The sequence below is a fragment of the Geotrypetes seraphini genome, chromosome 4, assembly GCF_902459505.1.
Source record: "Geotrypetes seraphini chromosome 4, aGeoSer1.1, whole genome shotgun sequence".
Taxonomy (NCBI): domain Eukaryota; kingdom Metazoa; phylum Chordata; class Amphibia; order Gymnophiona; family Dermophiidae; genus Geotrypetes; species Geotrypetes seraphini.
Window position 1 is genome coordinate 261,311,396 of NC_047087.1, and position 16,685 is coordinate 261,328,080.

Genomic DNA, 16,685 nt, shown 5'->3' on the forward strand with positions numbered 1-16,685 from the left:
GAATAAGATAAGAATTCTCCCTGCCTAACAAAGCTAAGTTCTTTATATGAATCATATAAGAATTATGTTTTTCAATATTTTCTGGTAGGCAGGAAGGGGAGATGCCGATGAGGTTCTTTCCCTGTCCAGTGCGGTTGTTGAGTTAATTCACTGACAACGCACAGGGATCTGAGGCCTCTCCTCTTTAAGTGTTAAACCTCTTAAAGTATTAAATTTCTTAAGCACAAGAAGATAAGTGTAATAGTAGGATACTCATCACTGTCCTTTTTCAAGATTATAAACGAGCATACAAGAGAGGTATTTTTGTGAGTTTATAGATTAATCTCTCTGGTCCTGTATGTATATGTGTGTGTGTGTGTGTATATATATATATATATATATATATTTTAAATATATTTTAAATTTTGAGGAACAGGATCTCTCCTTCTTTGTCAAGAAGCTCAAAGGGTGTGGGACTGGCGATCCATCACAACACCTTCTTGAAAGCAGTCTACATTTAAGGAGAGAAAAACTGTCTGGCGGACAAATTGAGTCATCTTGTGCAACCTCATGAATGGACACTCGATTCCTTGCCTCTTCATCACATTTTTTCTCAGTGGGGAACTCCTCAGATAGATCTCTTTGTGTCTTCCCACAACCACAAACTGCCTCAGTTCTGATCCAGGATATACTCTCCTCATTGCCTCAAGGCAGATGATTTTCTTCTGGAATGGACGAATCTGTTCCTGAATGTATTCCCTCCATTCCCTTTGATTCTCAAGACTCTTGTCAAGCTCAAGAACGATCATGCCACCATGATTCTAAAAGCTCCTTGGTGGCCCAGGCAACCCTAGTTTTCCCTTCTACTTCAGCTCAGCAGCAGGGAGCCATACCTTCTACCAGTGTTTCCCTCTCTGCTTACACAGAAGCAAGGATCTCTTCTTCATCCTAACCTGCAGTCTCTACACCTGACAGCTTGGGACATCTCCACATAACTCCTATTCAGTTTTCTCAACCTGTTCGGGATGTTTTGGAGGCTTCCAGAAAGCCTGCTACTAGATAATGCTACCACCAAAAATGGACCAGATATTCTATGTGGTGCACCTCTCATAACAAGGAGCCTCAAGATACCTCCTTGTCTTCCGTCTTAAGATTATCTTCTGCACTTATCTACCTCTGGCCTCAAGTCTACATCCATTCGAGTCCATCTTAGTGCAATTGCTACTTTCCATCAGCCTATCGAAGGGAAACCCCTTTCTACTCATCCTGATTTCCAGATTTATGAAAGGACTTTTCAATGTCAAACCTCCTCTCAAACCGCCTCCAGTGGTTTGGGATCTCAATGTTGCTCTTGCTCAATTGATGAAGCTCCATTTGAACCAATGTCTATGGCTTATCTGAAATACCTCACTTGGAAAGCGATGTATCTCATTGTCCTCACATCTGCTCGAAGTCAGTGAGCTGCAAGCTTTAGTTCAGGGATGTCCAACCTGCGGCCCCGTGAAGTATTTTGTGTGTCCCCGGTCAAGAGTGATGCAGTGTTTTTCTCTGCTGGCCCCGCGTGTTTACCATCTTGCCGGCTCCCTCTATCTTGCTGCAGAGTTTGCCCGTTTGTGCGGCCCCAGAAGCATTTTATCGGCCAATGCGGCCCAGGGAAGCCAAGAAGTTGAACACCCCTGCTTTAGTTGCTGATCCACCTTTCACAGTTTTCCATCATGACAAGGTGGTCCTCCATATTCATCCTAAATTCTTACCTGAAATGGTTTCAGAATTTCATCTCAATCAATCCATTGTACTCCCAGTGTTTTTTCCAAGACCTCATTCTCATCCTGGAGAAGCAGCTCTTCAAACTCTGGACTGTAAGTGTGCTTTGGCCTTCTACTTGGAACGCACCAAACCACACAGATCTGTTCCTCAACTTTTTGTCTCATTCAATCCAAACAGGTTGGGACATCCGGTTTCTAAGCGAACCATCTCCAACTGGATGGCTGCTTGTATCTCTTTCTCCTATGCTCAGGCTGGACTGCATCTACAGAGTTGAGTCACAGCCCATAAAGTCAAAGCCATGGCGTCTTCAATAGCTTTCCTTAGATCCACTCCTATTGAGGACATTTGCAAAGCTGCCACCTGGTCCTCGGTTCATACTTTCACCTCTCATTATTGCCTGGATATTTTCTCCAGACGGGATGGCCATTTTGGCCAGAGAGTATTACAAAATTTATTCTCCTAAATTGCCAACACTCCCACCATCCCATTCTGGTTAGCTTGGAGGTCACCCATAAGTGAGAATACCTGCCTGCTTGTCCTGGAATAAAGCACAGTTACTTACCGTAACAGGTGTTATCCAGGGTCATCAGGCAGCTATTCTCACAACCCACCCACCTCCCCTGGTTGGCTTCTCTGCTAGCTATCTGAACTGAGGAGACGCGCCCTGCGCTGGGCGGGAAGGCACTCGCACATACGCGTTGCAGGCGACTCGAAACTTCGAGTTTCTTCAAGCAAGTCTGCTTGCGAGGCGTCCGTATCCGGGCTCCGTCGGTGACGTTACCCATATGTGAGAATAGCTGCCTGCCGTCCCTGGATAACACCTGTTACGGTAAGTAACTGTGCTTTTTGGGCATGGGCTAATCATTACACACTCATAAGAACATAAGAATTGCCGCTGCTGGGTCAGATCAGTGGTCCATCGTGCCCAGCAGTCCGCTCACGCAATGGCCCTTTGGTAAAGACCAGTGTCCTAACTTAAACTAGCTTTACCTGCTTACGTTCTGATTCAGTAGAAACTTGTCTAACTTTATCTTGAATCCCTGGAGGGTGTTTTCCCCTATAACAGCCTCCGGAAGAGTGTTGCAGTTTTCCACCACTCTCTGGGTGAAGAAGAACTTCCTTACGTTTGTACAGAATCAATCCCCTTTTTACTTTAGAGAGTGTCCTCTCGTTCTCTCTACCTTGGAGAGGGTGAACAACCTGTCTCAACCTTCATTATCTTGAATGTTTCTATTATGTTCCCTCTTGGTCTCCTCTTTTCAAGGGAGAAGAGGCCCAGTTTCTCTAATCTCTCACTGGACGGCAACTCCACCAGCTCCTTAACCATTTTAATTGCTCTTCTGTGGACCCTTTTGAGTAGTACTGTGTCCTCCTTCATGTGCGGTGATCAGTGCTGGATGCAGTATTCCAGGTGAGGGCGTACAATGCCATGATAACCTTTCATCTGTTCTTGAACCCCTTCTTAATCATTCCCAACATTCTGTTACCCCTTTTTGACGCCGCCGCACATTGTGCAGACGGCTTCATCCACTTGTCAACCAGTACTCACAAGTCTCTTTCCTGGGGGGTCTCTCCAAGTACTGCATCGGACATCCTGTATTCGTGTATAACATTTTTGTTACCGACATGCATCACCTTACTTATCCACGTTAAACCTCATTTGCCATGTTGCAGCCCATTTCTCAAGTGTGTTTGTCACGTTGCAGGTCTTCGCAATCTTCCTGTGTCTTCACTACTCTGAATAACTTTGTATCATCTGCAAATTTAATCGTCGTACCAATTTCCAGGTCGTTTATAAATATGTTGAAGAGCACGGGTCCAAGCACTGAACCCTGCAGCACTCCATTCGTGATGCCTTTTCCAGTCCGAGTATTGTCCATTTACCTCCACTCTCTGTTTCCTATCCGCCAACTAGTTTTTAATCCACATGAGTATTTCATCCTCGATTCCATGGTTCGCAATTTTTTGAAGTAGTTGTTCATGCGGGACCTTGTCGAATGCCTTCTGAAAATCCAGATATACAATGTCGACCGGCTTACCCTTGTCTGTCTGCCTGTTTACTCCCTTGAAGAAGTGCAGCAAGTTGGTCAAGCAAGATCTCCCCTTGCTGAAGCCATGCTGGCTGGTCTTTATCAGATTGTGTCCATCAAGGTGATCAATGATGCGGTCCTTTATCAGCACTTCTACCATCTTTTCTGGTACTGAGGTCAGACTCACCGGTCTGTAGTTTCCCGGATCTCCCCTTGAACCTTTCTTGAAGATCAGTGTGACATTTGCTACTTTCCAGTCTTCCGGAATCCTTCCCAATTTGATCAACAGAATGGCTGTAAGTTGGAGCAGTTCAGCTATAGCCCCTTTCAGTTCCTTGATTACCCTCGGATGGATGCTATCCAGTCCCGGGGATTTATCGTTTTTCAACCTATCAGTCTGCCTGCATACCTCTTCTAGACTGACCGTCAACCCTGTCAGTTTCCCATCCTCATTTCCTGCGAATAGCCTGTTGGCTTCCGGTATGTTGTGCATATCCTCGTCGGTAAATACAGACGCAAAATAATGTGTTCAGTTTGTCGGCGATGGCTTTGTCCTCCTTTAGCACTCCCTTTATCCCATGGTCATCCAACGGCCCCACCGCTTCCTTCGCGGGTTGTTTCCCCTTAATATATCGAAAGAATGGCTTGAAGTTTTTCGCATCCTTGGCTATTTTTTACTCATAGTCTCTTTGGGCCCTTCTTACCGCCTTGTGATACCTGCTTTGATATTGTTTGTGCTTTTTCCAGTTTTCGTCTGTTTTTGACCTTTTCTATTCTTTAAACGAAGTCCTCTTGTCTCTGATCGCTTCCTTCACCGCTACAGTGAGCCACGCTGGTTCCTTGTTCTTTTTCCTCTTGGATCCCTTGGTGATATGTGATATATATAGATTTTGCGCCTCGGTGACCATGTCCTTAAAAAGGGACCATGCTTGCTCTAGTGTTTTTTACAGTGCTTATCCTCTTCTTAATCTTCTTCCCCACCTTGAGTCTCATCCCTTCGTAATTCCCTTTTCAGAAGTTCATTGCTGTGGCCGACGTTCTGGATCGATGTTTTGCCCCTGTGTCCAGGTCAAAGCGGATCATAATGTGATCACTGCTTCCCAGCGTCCCTTCTACTTCTACATCTTGCGCCGGTCCTCGTAGTCCATTTAGAATTAAGTCCAGAATTGCATTTTTCTTGTATTTTCCTTGACAAGTTGTTCCAGGAAGCAATCACCTACACAATCCAGGAACTTGGTCTCCCTACTGCAACCGGAGGTGCCTAGGTTCCAGTCTATCCACGGATAATTGAAGTCACCCATGGTAACTGCGTTGCCTCCCTTGCAGTTGCGTTTTTAATCTCATCCGTCATCTCTCCATCAATTTCTTCGGACTGCCCTGGGGGTCGGTAGTAGATGCCGATCTTCGTTTCTGTTCCTATTGTTCTCGGAATTTTGGCCCATAGAGACTCTACCTTATTTTTTGTTTCTGGCGTGTTCTCTCTGGTAGACAATTCCTTCTTTGATGTATAGGGAAATACCCCCACCTTTTTGACCTACTCTGTCTCTGCGGTATAGCTTGTATCCCGGTACAATGTCCCAGGCGCTTTCCTCGTTCCATGTTTATGTGATGCCAGTGATGTCAAGGTTATCTTTTTGTGCCATAGCTTCTAATTCCCCCATCTTGTTTCTTAGGCTTCTTACATTTGTGTACATACACTTGAGTTTGTGGCCTGTTAATTTCTTGAAAATTCTACCCACTTATGTTCTTTTCTATTCGTCAGGTTTTCTATCTTGCCTATGATCCGGTGAGTCTTCCCAGCTGTCTTCCTGCATGGTATCCTCTGGGTATACCGGTTTCCGAACCATCGATTCTTGGTTGACTGTCGGCTTTCCCCTTCTTCCTAATTTAAAAAACATCTCAATTTCTCTCTTGAGGTTGCTTGCAAGTAACCTTGTTCCATCTCCACTGAGGTGGAATCCATCCATCCTGAATAGCTTGCTCTTCCTCCCAGAATGTTGTCCAGTTGTGCATGAAGTGGAATCCTTCTTGCTCACACCAGCGCCTCATCCATGTGTTGACTGCTTGCAGCTCCGTATGCCTCTTCTCATCGGCCCTGGGTACTGGCAGGATCTCCGAGAACGCTACCCTCTGCGTTCTGGTCTTCAGCTTCCCTCCTAGCATCCGGAACTTGTCCTTCAGTCCTTCCCTCCTGTTGTTCAAATTGTTTGTCACCACATGGATCACCACCGCCGTATCTTCCTCTTCTATGTTGTCGATGATCCTGTTGCGGCTCACTATGTCTTCTACCAGGTCACCAGCCGATCCTGTCTTCCTCCCGCTATGTGGCTTCGACTTGTCTGATGTTGGAGTCCCCCCCCCCCCAACAATCGCTGTCCTCTCTATCTTCTCTTGCCTCTCTAGCCGCAGGTCCATGTCCCTGGTGTATTACCATCACTCCAGCCATAGGTCCATGTCCTCTGTGCACTTCCATCTTCCCACCTCCTGGCATTGGTTTGCACCGGACTCGTCTTCATGTGGGTTCCCTCCGCTGTTTCCAAATCTTGCTGCTTTGTCGCCCATTTCTTCCTTGTGGTTGTCCTCCAGGTGGTCCTCACTCCCTGTAGGTGTATCTTGGCAGTTCCACTGTTGCTGGTGATTTTCCAAGGCCTCCTTGATGAACTTCTCTAACTCCCGGACTTCTTCCTCAATGGTTTCCTCTGTCTTGACCTTCTCTGCCTCTCTGTCCTCCTCCTTCTCTGCTCGAAGTGCTTCTAGTTCCAGCCTTCCAGGAATCTGACTTATTTCTTCACACTCTCCAGTTCTCCGCATCGAGTGAATACATAAGATCACCTCCCAGAGGGGAGGTAGTCATACATATGGCAGTCGGGTCTCTAGAATAAGCTCTGTTATTGTCTACTGTAACCTATTTGTTTTCATGACTAGTCTGTTTTCAAATGATTGTGAATGTCTACTTGTAACCCGTTCTGAGCTTCTGGGAGAACGGGATAGAGATCGAAATAAATAAATTAATATGGCAGACGGTGCAGAAAACTGGGTAGCTCAACTTCCTGCTTCTGACTGCTGCTTCCATTGTTGTCCGCTTGCTGGTCTGTTGTCTGAAGTGGCTTCTCCCTTCTTCCTTATGCAACGTCCTTTGTGTCTGCTGTGGCTGTCCTCTGCGTCTGTATCATATCTCCCCTGAGCTGTCTTCAAGCTGAAGAGCCCTAGCTACTTTATTCTTTCCTCATCCATCCCCTTTATAATTTTTATTGTCTTTTTTAAAAGTTACAGAAATTTTACTGCCGGTATATATTTTTTGAGATGCAGTGACCAGAATTGCACACAGTATTCAAAGTGTAGTTATACTATGGAGCAATATAAATACATTGAACATTCTCATTTTTGTTTTCCATTCCTTTCCTGATAATTCCTAACTTTCTATTTGCTTTCTTATGCATACTGAGCCAAGGATTTCAGTGTATTGTCCATGATGATACCAGATTCTTTTCCTGGGCAGTGACACTTAATGTGGAACCTTAGATCATGTAGCTATAATTTGGGTTCCTCTTTTCCACATGCACCACTTTTCATTTTCTCATATTTAATGGTATCTGCCATTCTGATGCCCATTATTCTAGTTTCTCAAGATCCTCTTGCATTTTAACAACTTTGCTGTGTCATCAGCAAATTTAATTACATCACTAGTTATTCTCATCTCCTTATAAATATGTTAAAAAGCAGCAGTCCCAGCACAGACCCTTGAGGATTCCCACTATCTACCTTTCTCCATTCAGAATACTGACCATTTAACCCACTCTTTTTCCTATCTTTTAACCTGTTCTTAATCCACAATAGGACATTACCTCCTATCCCATGACTTTCTAATTTCTTCATAAGGTACTTTGTCAGATGCTTTTTGAAAACCCAGATACAAAAATCGACTCATTCAACTTTCTCTACATGTTTATTCATCCCTTCAAAGAAATGTAGTAGATCTGTGAGGCATGATTTCCCTTGACTAAATCCATATTGTCTTTTTCTCATTAATCCATGCTTAAGTATATGCTCTGTAATTTTGTTCTTTATAATGGTCTCTACTGTTTTGCATGGCACAGACATTAGGCTCACCAGTCTATAATTTCTCAGATCACCTGTGGGTGATGTCATCCACGGAGTCCCGGTATGGAAGGTCCCAAGTGCATCGCCACTTTAGAAAGTTTGCAACCAACCACACCACGCATGTGCGAGTGCCTTCCCGCCTGATGTAGGTTCATGGCTCCTGAGTTCAGTGTTTTCCACGGAGCTGTTCAGTCATGCCATTGAACATTTGTTAACTTTTTTGTGTTAGCCTTCCCACTTGCGTGTATTTTTTTCCTTTTATAACTATTTCTTTTTCTCAGTTAAAAAAAAAAATGAGTCTGTCTTTTTCTTTTTTTTCATGCTTTTGCACTCTTCAAGGCAGGACTTTTTCTCCCTCAGCCTCTCGCGTTCTATTTGGCTGAGGCGGTCTTTCCTAATTTCATGTCTCGACCCTTAACCGGCTTTAAGAAGTGCGGCAGGTGCCAATGAACTATTTCAGTGATAGACCCGCACAGTTGGTGTATATAGTGCTTAGGGCCGGAACACCTCATCGACTTGTGCACACGCTGTTCCACCTTAAAAAAGCACACCTTTATAAAAGCTGCCTTCTTCAACAAAAACAACTTTTCGGTGCCACTATGGAGTATGCTCACTCTTCTCCTTCAACTTCCAAAGCACCGACTTCAAAGGCACCAGAAGTGAAGGCACCGTGTTCTGCGACACCGCTGGTAAAGATACTGCATTCTACGGCACCACCAGTGAAGGCATCGCTATCTAAGGCGTTGAGGCCTTCCTTGGCACCGCCTTCTACTCCGGAATCGCAACCTCTTGCTCCTTCAGGTAAGCCAGCGAGGAAGTCACCAGTCTCCCAGGTGAGGTTGGCACTGAGGCATTGAGTCCAGTTTTTGCGACTCGCTTCAAAATCTGGAGGCTTCTCCTCTTTGGAGCGGGTCGTGGGCCCCCCCCCCCCTCCACTCCTCTCTTTGTTGCGCACCCCTTGCCTTTCTCTATACCTTTTTTACTTCCATGACATGAGGTTGGCATCGGCACTCTCTCTGATGTCACTTCTGGGACCTGTGCTTAGGAAGTGATGTCAGAGGGTGAGCAGACATCGACATGGGCATGCTGTTCACGCCGGAGAAGTAAAAAAGGTACAGAGGAAAGGGAAGGGGGTGCTTGGGCTTGGGAAGGGCACCACTGCCCCGGAAGCCACACATCCTTACTACGCCATTGTTTCACATCAAACAGGAAGTCAGACATCCAGCCTTTCAACCTACAGCTTCTAAAATAATAATAATAATAACTTTATTTTTATATACCGCCATACCCAGGGAGTTCTAGGCGGTTCACATTTGTTTATCAAAAAATTACAAGTGGTTCAAAACAATTGAACAAAGTTGGAAGCAACGAAGTAGTTGAGGTTAGCAAAAGAAGGGACGAGTAGGTCAGGGGGGAGAGGGTTGTGGTGAGTAGGCTGGGTAGTGTAGTGGAGGGGGAAGGAGGAGGTTATGGTTCATTGAAGAGAGGCATTAGGGGTCTTGTCCATGGAATAGGTGAGTTTTGAGTGATTTTCTAAAACCAAGGTAGGTGGGGGCCTCAAGGATCATTTGGGCTAGCCATGAGTTCAGTTTGGCAGCTTGGAATGCGAAGGTTTTGTTGAGGAATCTTTTGGAGTGACATAGTTTTAGGGAGGGGAAGGCGAACAGCTGAATTCTGCGGGAGTGCTTGTTTGTGCTATTCAGGTAGAAGTGAGGGTTGATGTAGTTTGGGGATAGGCCAAATATTGTTTTATAACAGAAGCAGGCAAATTTGAATAGGACTCTGGATTCTAAGGGTAGCCAATGAAGTTTGTTGTAAAAAGGGGTGACGTGTTCCCATTTTTTCAGGCCGAATATGAGGCGGACCGCAGGAAAGACAAGGCTTTAAAACTTCTGGTTGTCCATAGAGTTCTTTTGCATTGCCTGGAAGTGACTGAGTTTCGTCTATCTGACCATCTCTTTGTGCTAACCAAAGAGCTGAGCCGAGGCAGACCAGCTTCCAAAGCCACTATTTTCAGGTAGATTTGGGCAGTGATCTCTGCTACATACATTGTCTACAGCAAGCAGCTGCCAGTGTCGCTGAAAGCACATTCAACTGGAGGAGTGGTCTCCTCTTAGACAGAATCATGGGTGATACAGCTGGAGGAGATATGCAGATCTGTATGGTCTTCCTTCACACATTCACTAAATTCTATAGGGTAGATGTGGCAGTACAGGAGGATTCCAAATTTGGATCCTTAGTACTGAGAACAGGCTTATCTATCCCACCCGAGACTTTGAGGACTGTTTAGGTATGTCCCTATGGTTCAGCATACCATCCCTATTGCACTGGAAAAAGAGATTGGGGGCCAAATTCTCAAAACTCACTGGTCAAATCTGGCGGGTCGATGTGCCTGTAGTGGGAGTGATTTTTCTCGTGCAGGTGATTCTCAGCACAATAGAATGCAAATTATGTGCATGCTATTTGTGTGGAGAATTGCTGATAAAGGGGGGGTAGGAACTGTGCCTGGCATTTGCTCAGAAGAGTAATCATTAGGTATAGCTCCTTCCTCCTGTCAAAGCAGTTTTCCCTGCCCTGATCAACTAAGCTGCAGGTATGCCTGAGTCCTGCTGGCTTAGCTGATTGACTGGTAGGGAGAAAAGCAGGAGGAAAAGTCCCCCCTTCTGCTGACACCCCCTCCACCTGCCGCTGCCTGGCCCCCTCCAAACACACACATCCTGCACAAGATTGGCAGGAGGGATGCCCATTGAGCAGGGTAATTGGACATAAGCGCACACTTAAGCAGCAGTACCTGTAATTAAGCTGCTAGTTTCACTCTAGGTGTGTAAAAATGTACATGGAAAATGACACATGACGCAAGTTTTATTAAAATAGTTATTTCCGTTTATTAATTGCCATAATGGACCTCAGAAGGTTGGTTGCGTCATCTGGGAAATCTTAACAGTTGCCAAACACTGGCTTTCTGACAAAGATCTCAACTCAATAATTCGTTACTCCCCAATATGTACCTTTTGTCCTACATGACATTATTACAAGTTTCAAGTTTCAAGTTTATTTCGCTCTTGATGAATCGCCTATTTCGAATTTCTAGGCGATGTACATAATATAATAAAGAAACTTTAAACATAGTAACATAAAATTCCAATAATAACTAACATGAAAAAAAAAGGAAAGGAGGTAAAGTTACAATAAGGGTAAAGAAAAAAAAAAAGGGAAAAACAAAAGGTAGGGTAAACAATTCTAAGGCACACTTTGTGAATATTAATTAAAACAGAATAGATAATTTTAGAATTTTTAAAGGTCATAAGCATCCTTAAACAAATGAGTTTTTAAAAAATTTTTAAAAGCTGAAATATCATGTTCTATTCTAATGTACTGGGGAAGGGAGTTCCACCATTGTGGACCTGCAACAGTGAACATATCTGCTCTTCTCGTTCCAATGATTTTTAAAGAAGGGACAGATAATAAATTTAAATCGGATGAACGTAAAGATCGTTGGGGTTTGTATGGGATCAGCGATTTAGATATGAATTGCGGCTCACTAAATGTTAGGGACTTAAAGATTAAGAACATCAGTTTGTACAAAATCCTATGGTTAATTGGTAACCAGTGTGCGTCTATCAACAATGGGGATACGTGATCAAATTTTTTGGCGTTATAGATAAGTTTTATAGCCGTATTTTGGACAATTTGGAGTCTCCTTTTTTCTTTTTGAGTAATATTTAAAAATAGGGCATTACAATAGTCAATTTTTGCGATGATGAATGAATGGATTAGAATCTTTAAGGAGGAAGAATTAAGAAATTTGGCGATAGCTCTTATCTGACGTAGTTTGAAGAAACAATTTTTAACGATAGAAGAAACGTGTTCGTGATAGGATAAGTTATCATCAAGTATTACCCCAAGAATTTTAATTGAGGGTTCCATACTGAGAAGAAACGGTTTTGTAAGAGAAATGTCTTTTTTCCAGTTAAATAGAATAGATTTAGTCTTATTAATATTTAGTGCTAATTTATTTAAATTCAACCAATTATGTATTTGTTCTAGTTTTTGGTTTATGGAGGCGATGTCTGTGCCACTTTCGGGATCTAAAGGATGGATTAGTTGAATATCATCCGCATAAGAGAATGGAATAAAACCTATAGCCTGACAAATTTCTAATAATGGAGATAGAAAAATATTAAATAATAATGGAGATAAAATTGATCCTTGTGGGATTCCGAATGTTGAGGTAAAAGTAGTGGAATCTTCATTATTAAATCTAACGGATGAAGTGCGGTTATTAAGATAAGATTTAAACCAATCTAAGACTTTCCCGTTTATTCCTTTTTCTTCTAGTCTGTTTAGGAGCAAGTCGTGATCGATGGTGTCAAAGGCGGCTGAAATATCTAAGGAAAAAAGGATTACAGATTTATGATGGTCTAGATAGTATTGGATGTTAGAGGTTAAACCTATTAAAGAGTATTCGGTGCTATGAAATTTTCTAAATCCAGTTTGATGTGGATGTAGTGCGTTTGTTTTTTCAAAAAAATCGGGAAAGCTGGTTAAATATTAGTTTTTCTGTAAGTTTGGCCAAAAATGGTATATTAGCAATCGGACGATAGTTGGATAGTTCATTGATGTTGATTTTGTGGTTTTTAACAATAGGGGTGATTGAAGCAAACTTCCATTGGGGTGGAACTGTAGAGGTAAGTAAACTGTTTTGAATGATGGACAAAATAAAAGGGCCAAAATGTAGAAAGTATTTTTTCAAATAGAAAGGTGGGATTAATTCCGATCGAGAACTTTTTATGTTAACTTGGGAAAAGAGGGATTCAATGTCTTGTAGTGAAGGGATTTTAAAATTTGAACATTTAGCTGTCGGTATGAAATTTGATTGATCTGAGTTAGAAATAGTGGTAGATGTACTTTGTGTAAAAGAATTACGAATATTATTTATCTTAAGGTTGAAAGCGTCAGCTAGTTCTTGGGCTTTAAGAGAGGATATGTGCAAAGAGGTTTGTAATTTGTTTGTGGGGTCCATTGATTTTAGAATGTTATAGAGAACAGAGGGATTTTTTGCTTTTTCAATTTTTTTAGAGAAGTAAGATTTCTTTGCCAGATTAATTTTGGTTTTGTATGTTGAAACTGTTTCCCTGTATTTTTGTAGATTGTCTGGTGTCTTATTAAGTCGCCATTTTCTTTCTAGTGAACGTAATTGCTGTTTGATCAATTGTAACTCTGCGCTGTACCAAGGATTATTGGTCTTACGAATGGAAATGGTTTTTGAGATCAATGGTGATATTGTATCTAAAAGAAGTGTCAGTGATGAGTTCCAGGCTGATACTTGACTTGTAATAGAATCTGAAAGAGTGGTTAGAATATCTTGGTCAAGGAAGGAAGTTATGTCTTTGTCTTCCAAGTTATTAAATTCTCTATAGGTAATAGTTTTAGTTTTGAGTGGAATATCTGTGTGAGTAGTTTTAGGCAAATTAAAATTAAAAGTTATAAAATAGTGATCAGACCAAGGAATGGGAGAGACCAACAGGTCAGAAAAGTTAGACTTTTGTGAGACTGGCACAAAAATCATGTCTAAGGTATGGTTAGCTATATGTGTAGGAACTGTTATTTGTGGGTGAATGTTAAGAGGAGTAAGAACATTAAGTAAATCTTGTGTATTAGGGTTGGAGGGGTCGTCAAAATGAATATTTAGGTCGCCAAGGATGAAAGGAATAATTGAAGCAGATGAAAAATCGAATAATGTGTCTTGAAGTAATGAAAGTTTGTTTGAACTTAAAGGTGGTGGTACATATAATAAAAGAAAGTTAATTTGGCTATTAAAGTTACATTTTAATTGAAGGTATTCAATTGAAGCTGATTTCGGAGATTTATCTAATAAACTTAGAAAGTTATTTTTAAAGATGACGGCTAAGCCTCCGCCCTTACGGTTGTGGCGATGATTAAATATATAGTTAAAGTTTGGAGGACAGCAGTATGATAGGTAGGCTTCTTCTCCATCAGCAAGCCAAGTTTCTGTGATGAATAAAGCATGAAGTTTGTTATTTTCGATTTCGTCTTTAATTAAGTGATATTTATTTTTGATAGATCTGGTAATTTAATTACTTGTCAACCAATCCATTAACAGAGGCTGTCCTTAAATTTGGACAAAAAACTTCCATTTAACATGAAAATAAAAGTTTCAGAAATCATATTTTTGTTTACATTCATTTCTAAATATACATAACCATTTTATAACATAGCCAAAAACTTTAAATCTAAACCTGCTTATCTGTTTCAAAAGAGCCTGCATTCAAAAGTGTTGAAAAGTTCTTGTCTCTCCCTGTCAGCACAGAAAAGGAGGAGGAGGGGCTATCCCCCCTGCTCTGAAAAACTGGTTCAGTGTTTCTGATTCTAACTATTTCCAGATGTTGCCTCAGGACTTCTCCTTAGAGTTTCTTACATCACATATATAAAACATTTAAATATAAGTACAAATCATTTTCTCACATCTCATTCATAGCATCCATCATTCATTTGGGGCCCCTTTCATCCACAGATCCACACAATATATTTCATTCATATTTAATACATGTTATATCTCAGTTTGGAATATAGAGTCTAATATGCTCTTCCTAACCGGCCTAAGCACATCTGTTATCAAGTAGAACCACGAGGCTAAAGGCAGGAAGCTGAACAAAGACAGACAGAGAGAGAGAGATAGGCCAAACACAAAATGGAGTAAAACCAAGCAGAAGATACAGAAAGACAAAGAACAAAATGGAGTCACTACTTCAAGATGGAGTTCTTAATATCTTTCTATGTATCATGTATATCCTGATTTCTTCTATGATCTGGCTTAATGGCCAAGGACATAAAAATAATATTATTATGCTTTTTCTTAATATTAATCTATAGTGTGTTTATCTGGTCTTGGCTACATCCATATTCAGAGTTAGATTCACCAACTTTTCGTACGCTTCTATTGGGCGTGGCCTTAACTAACACATATGCTTGTATCTAACTAGAGTAACCCAGAACCATACGAAAAGCAGGCGTTTTGTAGAAAAACTCCACAAAATACTGCACCATCATGTCCTGCACTGTCCATTCCATTAATGTACCACAGCTATCACCCCCTACAGTCCACGAGCCACTGTTCACCACACCCTCCTGCTTCGGTCGCTGCTGCCCGGATATTCAAGCTGTTGCTTTTATTTGATGTGTTTTATTTTTCAATAGCGATATTCGTTCATTTATAAATTACAGTTTCATTATTGACTGTTATGTGTTATAAGCAGACTAGTGTTTAAGCCCGTTAGATTAACGGGTGCTAGATGACCGCCTCTCCTGCTTTTGAACCTGGGCAGGGGCAGAGCCGGGGCGGGAGGGAGTGATGGTGGGAGAGCAATTTCAAAGCCTCGGAAGCGGCGGCTCCTTGACCAATCCGTGCTTAAAACGTCCCCACACTCGCGGTCTGGCTGGCTCCCCCACCAAAGCCCTTCGCAGTGGCAGCCCCTCCCGCATCCGTCCCCGCGTCCCAAGCCTCTCCGAAGGCCGGCTCCCACGAAATGGTACCCCTCTGTCCAAAGCCGCCGCAGCAGCTTCCCTCAAACACATTTCAAATCTGACATATTGTAATCACAAAACAGAAAATAAAATTATTTTTCTTACCTTTTGTTGTCTGGTCATTATTCATATCATGTAGGGGTCCCAGGCTATGGTTGGCTTTTGATAACTCGCTTGCCAGGGCCCCTTCTTTCTTCTTCCCTCCCTCCATCCCTGCAACTGAAGACAGGAACCTCCCCCCAGTGGTCTGAGACAGGAGGGAGCAGTTAGGAGAGGGTATGAGGGCAAAGAGGGGCTCAACAGCGCCCAACCACCTTTCCTTCCCTCCCTCCATCAGGTGCAGTGAATCCACCAATGTTAAAAGGAGCCGCGTCAAAATCGGAGGCCTGCCACTGCCGTAGCACGTTCCCCTCTGCCTTGGTCCCGCCCCTTTTCTGACATATGGGACCGCGGCAGAGGGAACGTGTTACGGTGGCGGCAGGGCTCCAATTTCAAAGCAGCTGCTTTTAACATAGACGGAGCTGAACTGACGTGATGGAGGAAGGGAAGGTACCAGTGTTCCCTCGAAGCTGCGCTGGCGTGCGCTGGCGCACAAAATATTGCCTCGCAGCGCACAATGTCACGTCACAGCGTACGGCGTACGGAGATGGCAGGGCGGCGAGAGGAGAATCAGGCGAGTTGGCGCTGGCGCCCGATATTTTTAGCGCACAGCGAAAAACATTTTGCTCACACCACCCGCCCGCTTAGAGGGAGCACTGGAAGGTACTGTGGGGCAAATTTCAGCAACGGCAGGAATTGTTTGGCGGGCCAAGCATTGTGAAACTTTGTTTCTTTAGGCAGCCCCGGTTGTTTACTTGGATTCAATGTGAGCCGGGTGAGGAAGGCCGCCAACAATGGCGCTTATGCTGAAGCCCCCGCCGCAGCTCCTCTCTCGATCCTGGTGCGGTTCGAGAGAGGAGTCGTGGCGGTGGCTTCAGCATAAGCGCGATTGTTGTCCCCCTACCTAGCGGCGAGGCTGCAGAGGCCTTCCTCACCCGGCTTTCACGGCTGGCGGCCGGCGAACCCTAATGCTGACATTGAATCCAAGTAAACAACCGGGGCTGCCTAAAGAAAGATGGTAATCATATTCTGTTCTGAAAGCCCCCACCGCAGCTCCTAGGCGGTTGAGGGGGGAAGGTTGTGGTCGGAGTTGCTAGGCTGCAGCGGATGTGTGAGTTGCGAGTGTGGTGCCTGTAGCGGCGCGAGGTGGAGAGCAGGCTGTGG

At 43.3% G+C, this 16,685-nt stretch overlaps 1 protein-coding gene across 7 annotated transcripts in view; it reads left to right on the plus strand.

Moving 5' to 3' along the window:
• The window catches only part of IDE (insulin degrading enzyme), a 229,545-nt gene that overhangs the window by 13,895 nt on the left and 198,965 nt on the right, over nucleotides 1–16,685 (plus strand). The window contains exon 1 of one of the 7 annotated variants that reach the window (XM_033940205.1): nucleotides 8,555–8,678. The exons of the other annotated variants lie outside the window; for them this stretch is intronic. The gene's annotated coding sequence lies outside the window, so the exon portion shown is untranslated. Of the gene's footprint in view, nucleotides 1–8,554; nucleotides 8,679–16,685 lie in introns of those variants that run through there. 7 annotated transcript variants of the gene reach the window in all.